Source organism: Bos javanicus, chromosome 5 (assembly GCF_032452875.1).
Source record: "Bos javanicus breed banteng chromosome 5, ARS-OSU_banteng_1.0, whole genome shotgun sequence".
In the NCBI taxonomy this organism is placed as follows: domain Eukaryota; kingdom Metazoa; phylum Chordata; class Mammalia; order Artiodactyla; family Bovidae; genus Bos; species Bos javanicus.
The window spans coordinates 27,086,036-27,095,649 of NC_083872.1; the positions used below are offsets into that span (position 1 = coordinate 27,086,036).

The window sequence follows — 9,614 nt, forward strand, 5'->3', positions numbered from 1 at the left end:
AGTTCTCAAATTTTTGAAAAAGCCAGTCAGCTAGTTAGCAAGGGATCATTAGTGGCTTACAGGGAAAACAATTTCAGGTATTACATATTTGCTAAATAGATTTAAAAAAGAATAAGCAGCTAAAAATGGGTGAAAAAAATCCCAGGGTTTACTGTGACCTAAACAATTGAAAACAAACAGACCTATTTACTTGCAGAGTGAGCAAGATAAACAGGTTCCGAAATAGAGTTTGGTTTCCAACAGTGTCCACTGCCAAAGGTGGACAGACTCAGAATGTCTCCTCTTCTCATAGAAACTGGAACACGGACAAGCAGGCTTTCTTTGAACAGCCCTTTGCACACATCATCCACACAGATCTGATGGATTTGACTGCCCAGAAAGATTGGTGTGTTTGTGCTAACATTAGAGTCTTGTGCTAATCCTAGATCGTTAACCATGAGTGTTGTTCTGAATCCACCCTGATAGTTATTAGGGAAGGGAACTCCATCAATCACCCCAGATATGGGATTATAAGCAGCACTTTACCAATGCTGTCCTGAGCTCACATTTAGGATTTTGGCCAAGAGTTTTGGGTCAGGTCCTAACCTGATTCCCAGATTCATAGCATCAGCAGTTTCAATCATACCAATAGCTAACAGTATGTTGTAGCAGATCCTCAGAGCCTGCCCAGGCCCACAGGCTTCACAATACAGCGCATTGGAGTTCTTGCTCCCCAGCAACTCTTGGGCAGCAGCAAATTGGTCTGTGACTCCTCCGGTGGCACTATTGATAGAGAACCCACCTACCAACACTGGAGACATAAGAGACACAGGATTGATCCCTGGGTCAGGAAGATTCCCTGGAGTAAGAAATGGCACCCCGCTCCAGTATTCTTGCCTAGAGAATCCCCATGGACAGAGGAATCTGGTGGACTACAGTCCATAAGGTCACAAAGAATAGGACACAACTGAAGCAACTTGGCACAGCACACCTCCCACCATAAACGTGAGGTCCCCAGACTGAGCAGCCTCCACACCACCAGAAACAGGGGCAACCCTGAAAATTGCTCCCATTTTCTCAACTTCTTTGGCCAATCTTGCCAAACTATCGGAGAAGGCAGTGGCACCCCACTCCAGTACTCTTGCCTGGAAAATCCCATGGGCAGAGGAGCCTGGTAGGCTGCGGTCCATGGGGTCACTAAGAATCGGACATGACTGAGCGACTTCACTTTCACTTTTCACTTTCATGCATTGGAAAAGGAAATGGCAACCCACTCCAGTACTCTTGCCTGGAAAATCCCATGGGCAGAGGAGCCTGGTAGGCTGCAGTCCATGGGGTCACTAAGAATCGGACATGACTGAGCGACTTCACTTTCACTTTTCACTTTCATGCATTGGAAAAGGAAATGGCAACCCACTCCAGTACTCTTGCCTGGAGAATCCCAGGGACGGGGAAGCCTGGTGGGCTGCCGTCTATGGGGTCCCACAGAGTCGGACATGACTGAAGCGACTTAGCAGCAGCAGCAGCAGTACTAGAGTCTATTAATAGTGAGCCTTACTTTGCTTTTTTTGGAATCCCATTTGCTCCAGAATAAGCTTCTATTCCATTGATACTGGTGGGCAACGTTGTAATAATTCTATCCTTGCCGGCTATATCTGCTGGAGAAGACACTACCTGTTCACTTGCATCTAGAAATTCTCTGTATGCGTCAGGAAACACATCATAAATAACAAGCGGATAGCCATGTCCATGGGATATATATATATATATATATATATATATATATATATTTTTTTTTTTTTTTTTTTTTGCCATGGGATGCCCCATTTGCCTAGTCCAATGAATCCAGCTGGAGCCATTGATGTAGAACACACCACTGCAAGGCTGGCCCCTGCCAGCGACTCCAGTAAGGAGGCTAGAGGCACTCCACAGGGCTATAAGGAGGCTGCCTTGCTGCCCTAGCTCACCCACTGACTGCAAGGGTGCATGGGACATGAGCACTGACATATGTTTTCAATTCTATTAGGTATTTACTTATGAGAGGAATTGCTGGGTCATGAGGAGTACGTCAAGGCTGTATATTGTCACCCTGTTTATCTAACTTATATGCAGAGTACATCATGAGAAATGCTGGGCTGGAAGAAGCACAAGCTGGAATCAAGATTGCCAGGAGAAATATCAATAACCTCAGATATGCAGATGACACCACCCTTATGGCAGAAAATGAAGAGGAGCTCAAAAGCCTCTTGATGAAAGTGAAAGAAGAGAGTGAAAAAGTTGGCTTAAAGCTCAACATTCAGAAAACGAAGATCATGGCATCTGATCCCATCCTTTCATGGGAAATACATGGGGAAACAGTGGAAACAGTGTCAGACTTCATTTTTGGGGGCTCCAAAATCACTGTAGATGGTGACTGCAGCCATGAAATTAAGAGGCTTACTCCTTGGAAGGAAAGTTAGGACCAACCTAGATAGCATATTGAAAAGCAGAGACATTACTTTGCCAATAAAGGTCCATCTAGTCAAGGCTATGGTTTTTCCAGTAATCATATATGGATGTGAGAGTTGGACTTAAGAATTGATGCTTTTGAACTGTGGTGTTGGAGAAGACTCTTGAGAGTCCCTTGGACTGTAAGGAGATCCAACCAGTCCATCCTAAAGGAGATCAGTCCTGGGTGTTCTTTGGAAAGAATGATGCTAAAGCTGAAACTCCAGTACTTTGGCCCCCTCATGCAAAGAGTTGATTCATTGGAAAAGACTCTGATGCTGGGAGGGATTGGGGGCAGGAGGAGAAGGGGACGACAGAGGATGAGATGGCTGGATGGCATCACTGACTTGATGGACTTGAGTCTGAGTGAACTCTGGGAGTTGGTGATGGACAGGGAGGCCTGGCGTGCTGCGATTCATGGGGTTGTAAAGAGTCGGACACGACTGAGCGACTGAACTGAACTGAACTGATGGTAACTCTTTGTTTAACATTTTTGAGGAACTGCCAAATTATTTACCAAAATAGCCACACCATTTTATATCCCCACCAACCATGTATAAGGGTTCCAATTTCCCCCCATCTGCGCCAACACTTGTTACTGTCTGTCTTTATTGGTATAGACATTCTAGTGCGAATGAAGTGGTGTCTCATTGACTGTCCTGTCAGCATCCACTCTGGCCCTCTTTCAATTCATTCTCCACATTTCAACCTTGGAAATTGTCTTCTAAAGCCAACTCTGACATCACCCTGCTGCTTAAAATTCTTCAGCGGCATTGCATTATCCTTTAGACAAAGGTTGAAACTATTTTTACATGAATGTATTCATTTTTGTTGAATAGGTAATATGTTAGAAAACCAAAAAGGACCAAGTGGTATAAAGGGAAAAGTCTCCCTTTCACTCCGGTTCTCCATTTACCCAACCTTCCCAACTCACATAACACACATAACCACATAATTGGTTTCTTGTATACATTTCCACATTCTCTTCATTATAATCAAGCAAATGCCGACATAAATTTATATCCCCTCTTTTAAATATATACAAACAGCAAACTATGCAGAGTTTAGTTTGCAACTTTTCTCCCCCACTAAATATATCTTGGAGATGTTTCTATATCAGTAGAGAGTATGTCCTCACTCTTTTTCACAACTACATTTTATTCTTTTATATGATGTACCATAATCAGTTTAACCAATCAAAAGAGATTTGTGTTATTTTCAATCTTCTGCTACTAAAAACAATGCTGGAATAAATAACCCTGATATGTCATTTTACATATTTTGGCTTTTTATAGATATTGATGAATTATCCTCCATAGAGGTTATATTTATTTACTTCTCACCAGGCTTCCCTGGAGGCCTAGATGGTGAAGAATCCGCCTGTGATGCAGGAAACCTGGGTTCCAGCCCTAGATTGGGAAGATCCCCTGGAGAAGGGAATGGCTACTCACTCCAGTATTCTTGCCTGGAGAATTCCATGGACAGAGGAGCATGGCGGGCTACAGTCCATGGGGTCACAAAGAGTTGGACGTGGCTGAGCAACTAACACTTTCATTTTTCACTTTCACCTCACCAGCTGTATAAGTGTCTGTTTCTTCCAACTTGTCAAACCAAAAAAACTCAACATCGTATTACTGCAGTGTCTGACCGTACTGCCTCTCTGCTCTCCTCTCATACTTCTCACCCCTCGTTCTCTGCTCTTCAGCCCCCAGGCCTCTTTCTTCCCTGCAGAAAATCTTGATTCCTTTTGCAGGAGGGCTTTTGCACTTGCTGCCCCTGCAGCCTGGAATGCTCTCCCCATTTCTGTCCACTTTGCCTACTTAACTCCTGCTCATTCATCAGCCCTCAGCTCCAGGATCACTTCTTCAGGGAAGCCTCCTTGATACTCTAGTCAGGTAAACTCCTTTGTTGTAGCCGCTAGTAGATCCTTGCCTTCCCTTTAGCATATCTATCTCAGCTTATAATCATGCATGAATGAGTAATTACTTTATGTTAGCTTCCTGCATTCGACTGTAAGCTTCTTGAAAGGAAGGACACTTCACAGGTAACAGTTCACACAGTGCCTGGTACATAGGAGGGTATCAATGAATAAACTGTTAAATAACTATATGAATGAATGAATGAACAAATGGAGGAATAGAGCATGATGGTTCTGGAGTTAGTCAGACAGACCTGGATTCAAATCGTGACTTTGACACTTAGGTGTGACCTTGAATAAGTTAACCCCTTGGATCATCAATTTCCTCATTTGTAAAACAGTGGCAATGGTACCTACCTCATAGGGTTGTGATTAGATAATTGTGTATCTGTCACATAATAAGCACTTATATGCTACCATGTAGTAGTATCATGATTCTCATTTATATTAAGAACTATTACTGTTAGATTCAGGTGATTCCCAGGATTCTTCGGCTTCCCTTGTGGCTCAGCTGGTAAAGAATCCACCTCCAATGCAGGAGACCTGGGTTCGATCCCTGGCTTGGGAAGATCCCCTGGAGAAGGGAAAGGCTACCCACTCCTGTATTCTGGCCTGGAGAATGCCATGAACTGTATCTAGTCTGTGGGGTCGCAAAGAGTTGGATGCAACTAAACGACTTTCACACAGGATGATTTTTAATCTCCCTGCAGGACCTTTATAGATTGCCCGTATCCTCCATACCTCTCTTCACTTACCTGCTAGTTGGGAAATTCTTCCTCAGATTGAAACTCAGATTTCTTTTTTTTTTTTTTGACTGCACTGTGCAGCTTGCAGGATTTTAATTATTTTATTTGTTTTTGGTTGTGGTGGGTCTTTCTTACTGCGTGGGCTTTTCTTTAGTTGTGGGGCTTGCATGGGGGCTACTGTCTCGTTGCAGTGTGCAGGCTTCTCATTTCAGAGGCGTCTCTTATTGCAGAGCACAGGCTCTAGGGGTCCCAGGCTTCAGTAACTGCAGCACGTGGGCTCAGTAGTTGAGGTTCCCAGGCTCTAGAGCACAGGCTCAGTAGTTGTGGTTCCTGGGCTTAGTTGCATGGGTTCTTCCTGGACCAGAGATCGAACTCGTGTCTCCTGCATTAGCAGGCAGATTCTTTACCACTGAGCCACCAGGGAAGCCTAGCTTGCAGGATTTTAGTTCTCTGATCAGGGATCAAACCCATGCCCCCTGCAGTAGAAGTACAGAGTCCTAACTACAGGACCACCAGGAAATTCCCTAAACTCAGATTATTTAAAAAGCATGTAAATAATGCTTTTAAAGCTCATATTGCTCATTCATTAAGTCTTAAATGATTTACCATGCTTCTGTCATTCATTCATTCAACAAATACTTCTCAAGCTAGCCAGGTACTGGGGACAGAGTGAAAACACAGAAGAAAAAATCCTTGCCTTCATAGAGGTAATATCTTGGTGGTAGAGGCAGAATATAAATAAATATGTAATAACATTATTATATAAATTATGAAATTGCTATTATTATTATTATGGCTACTGTATAATAAAAGAACAAAATAGAGAGAGCTGGTTAAAGTGAAGCAGGGAACCCAGTTAGGAGGTTGCTGCTGTGGTCCAAGGGAGAATGGTGGTGGCCTGGATGGAAGTGGTAGAGATGATCAGCAGTGTCAGACTCTGGGTGGTGGTGGTGGTGGTGTAGTTGCTAAGTCGTGCCCAACTCTTGCGACCCCATGGACTGTAGCCCACCAGGTTTCTCTGTCCATGGGATTCTCTAGGCAAGAATACTGGAGTGGGTTGCCATTTCCTTCTCCAGGGGATCTTCCTGACTCAGGAATCAAACCTGGATCTCCTGCATTGCAGGCAGATTCTTTACTAATTGAGCTACAAGGGAAGCCCCCAGACTCTGGGTATTTTTTTTTTAATTGAAGTATAGTTGATTTATGGGTTCTTTTTTTTTTTTTTTAAGGTAGAACTTAGCAGGCTTGGACTGGATGTAGAGGTGAAAGGAATAGAGAAATCAAGAATAAACCCAAGAATATTGAGTGGGAAATAATGGTGTCATTTTCTGAGATGAAGATGGGGGAGGAGCAGACGTAAGTATTTTTGGACAAGGTTAAGTTTAGGAAACCTATCATATCCAAGTGGAAATGTTGAGAAGGCAATTCGGTGCTCAGGAAGAGGTCTTGTCTGAAGAGAAAACAATCCAGAGTTATTGGGGTATCTAAAGGAGCTAGTAAGATCGGTGAGGGGGCACGGGTAGCCAGAGTAGGAAAAAAGGCCCAGAACTTGAACTCCCGCCTGCCAGTATTTAGAAATTGGATACAGAAAGGATAGATTCTCCCCTTTCCCAGTGAGTAAGTGGGAAATCTGAGGAAAAGTGTGAAGAAAGGATTCAAGGAAGAAGCTATCAAATGTTTAAATGCTGTTGATAAATTGTGTAGGAGGCAGACTGAGAACTGGCCATTGGATTTTGAAGAACAGTGAATTTTTTTAGGAGTGGTTTTAATTACATTCTAGGGATGAAATTTTGCTTGCCACAATTTGAGAAGAGAATGATATGTGAGAAGGTGGAGGCAGCAAATAAAAGTGATTCTTCCAAGCAGTGTTAGTAAGCAAGGAAGCAGAGAAATGGAGCAGTAATCATAAGAGGGTGGGGGTGGGGGGCGGGGGAGAAGAGGACGGGAAGTCTGGGAAGGACTTTTTAAGATGGGAGAATTTAAAGCATGTTTTTAAACTGATGGGAATCATCCAGTAGAGAGAAAAATGGAAGGGATAACCAAAGGAGCAAAGTTCCTAAGTGACCAGGAAAAAAGGGGTTCAAGTTTACAGGAGAAAACATTGACCCTAGATAGGACAGTTCACTTAATACAATGTAGTGGTTGAAAGAATGACCCTTGTGTGTGTGTGTGTGTGTGTGGTGTAAGGATGTGTTCTGATTTTATTGATTTACATGCAGATGTCCAACTTTTCCAACACCACTTGCTGAAGAGACTTTTTCCCATTGCAGTGTATTTCCTTTTTTTACTCTGATTAAATTTATTTATTATGGGGTGTGCTGGGTCCTCGTTGCTGCGCGTGGGCTTTCTCAAGTTGTGGCAAGCAGCAGCTATTCTCTGCTTGGGGTTCTCAGGCTTCTCATTGCGGTGGCTTCTCTTGTTGGGGAGCACAGGATGTAGGCTGCATGGTCTCCAGTAGTTGTGGCACACAGGCCTCGGTGCTCTGCAACATGTGGGATCTTCCCAGATCAGGGATCGAAACCGTGTTTCCTGCATTGGCAGGCGGACGCTTAACCACTGGACCACCAGAGAAATACCAAGCATGAGCTCTTGTTACCTGAAAACTGGGTTCACCTCTTGGTAGGTGTCAAGCCAAAAGACACAACCAAGCCATAGAAGAAGGAAGGATTTATTGCCTGCAGCAAGTAAGAACACTGGGAATCTGTCCCAAAGTAGTGTTTCCCTGAACAGCAAGACTGGGGAAGTTTTAAGCTAATTGTACATGCATATTCATGAAGTGGTGTGAACAGAGTTGAATTCCGCATAGAAGTGGGGCAGAGGTTGACAGAGTCCAAGCTTTAGTTGGTTGAAGTCATAAGGGTCAGAAAAGGTCAACGTCATTAGTCCATTCTCCACCTTGGTGGGAGCCGGCAGAACTCAAGGCTGTGTATCAGATTGTTATGTATACCCCTTGACGAGGAACTGGGACTCTGTTTTATCCCTGGATTATTGTTTCTTTTTAAAAAAAAAAAATTATTTATTTGGCTGCACCAGTTCTTAATCGTGGCATGTGGGATCTAGTTCCCAACCAGGGATTGAATCCAGGCCCCCTGCATGAGGAATGCAGAGTCTTAGCCATTGGACTACCAAGGTACTTACCCTGAACTATTGTTTCTTGACTGCTTTTCTTTCATTCCTACATTCCCTCATTTCCCTTAAGATAATTGAATACTGAGACCTGTTCAAGGACAAGCACTGTGGCCAAGGTTAGATCACAAAATGGCTTAGGCCAAAAGGACTTCTCTTGTGTCAGAAAAGTCATGCTTGGTTCTCTTTCTCCACGGATACCCCTACCCTATCTGCTTATACTCTGAATCCAGAATACTTTCTTTGTAACCTTGGACAAGGTAATTCAAAAGAAATTTCCCTGTTTCAGTTCCCATCTCTAAAGTGAGGGATAATAATACTTAATTCATAGTGAGGATTAAATGACTTAATATATGCAGGACTCCGAACACTGCTGAACATATAGTAACCCCTAGACTACATGTGTTAGCTGTTACTATTGTTACAGGAGGGAAATCAGAGTCCACAGATCTAGATGTAAATGCATTGGTAGATTTAGTGAGGGGGAAAATGTGACTCTGCTGCTTGCTCCTGATCTTTTTTTTCTTCAGGGAAATAAGCAAGATTATCAGTTGAGAGTGAGGTGGAGGAAGAAGGTCAGGAATAGTCATCTCATAAAGTGTGCAAATAAATTAACTAGGGGGCTGTATTAGGATTGTCGGTCAGTATGGAGGACTGACTTGAAGTCTATGGGCCACATGTAAAGCGAGACCCGTCAGCACAGGTGGTAGCTGCTTCCAGTTAAACGCCAATGCTTGGGTACAGCTGTGAAAAAGGAAGAGAACTGGATTTAACTTGGGATGATGTTTGCCTGCAAAAATATAAGAGAAATGGAAAGAGGGGCAAGACTGTTGAGAATGTAGCGATTATAACGAAAGACCATGGAAGATAAATTGAACAAAGAAGAGAAAACTTAAGGGGTGAGATGAATAGTGAAAAAGTGACAGGGTGAATGGATTGGATGTGCCAATAGAGGCTTTCTAGAGTAACTGAGCTGAAAAGGCAGGAGTTGGTACCCAAAGAATGGAATGCTTGAAGCAGATTTGGTAGCTAAGGGTGGTAAAGGAAAATCTTGTTGGAAGGAAAAAGGTCAAGATGAAAGGATTAAAATAGTGACTTAAGTCACTAAGAATGATGATAAAAGTAATGATGAAAAGAAAAAGACTTTGACCAGATACTAAAATATTCAACAAATACACAAGTGACCAGGAGGTCTGCAGATAACCACAACGCAGATCATGTGGTCTGATGGCATGCACTTCAGAGAAGTTTGGATTTTTAAGGAGAAAGAGCAATGGTCTAGAGGCAGCAACAGAGAGCAAGGAAAATATCCACCTTCCTCCAGTGTCTGTGAAAGAAAAAACAGTTAACACTCCAGG

At 43.1% G+C, this 9,614-nt stretch overlaps 1 pseudogene; it reads right to left on the minus strand.

Moving 5' to 3' along the window:
• Window positions 1–268: 268 nt before the first annotated feature.
• Window positions 269–1,706, minus strand: LOC133247296 (3-hydroxyisobutyrate dehydrogenase, mitochondrial-like; annotated as a pseudogene).
• Window positions 1,707–9,614: the final 7,908 nt, after the last annotated feature.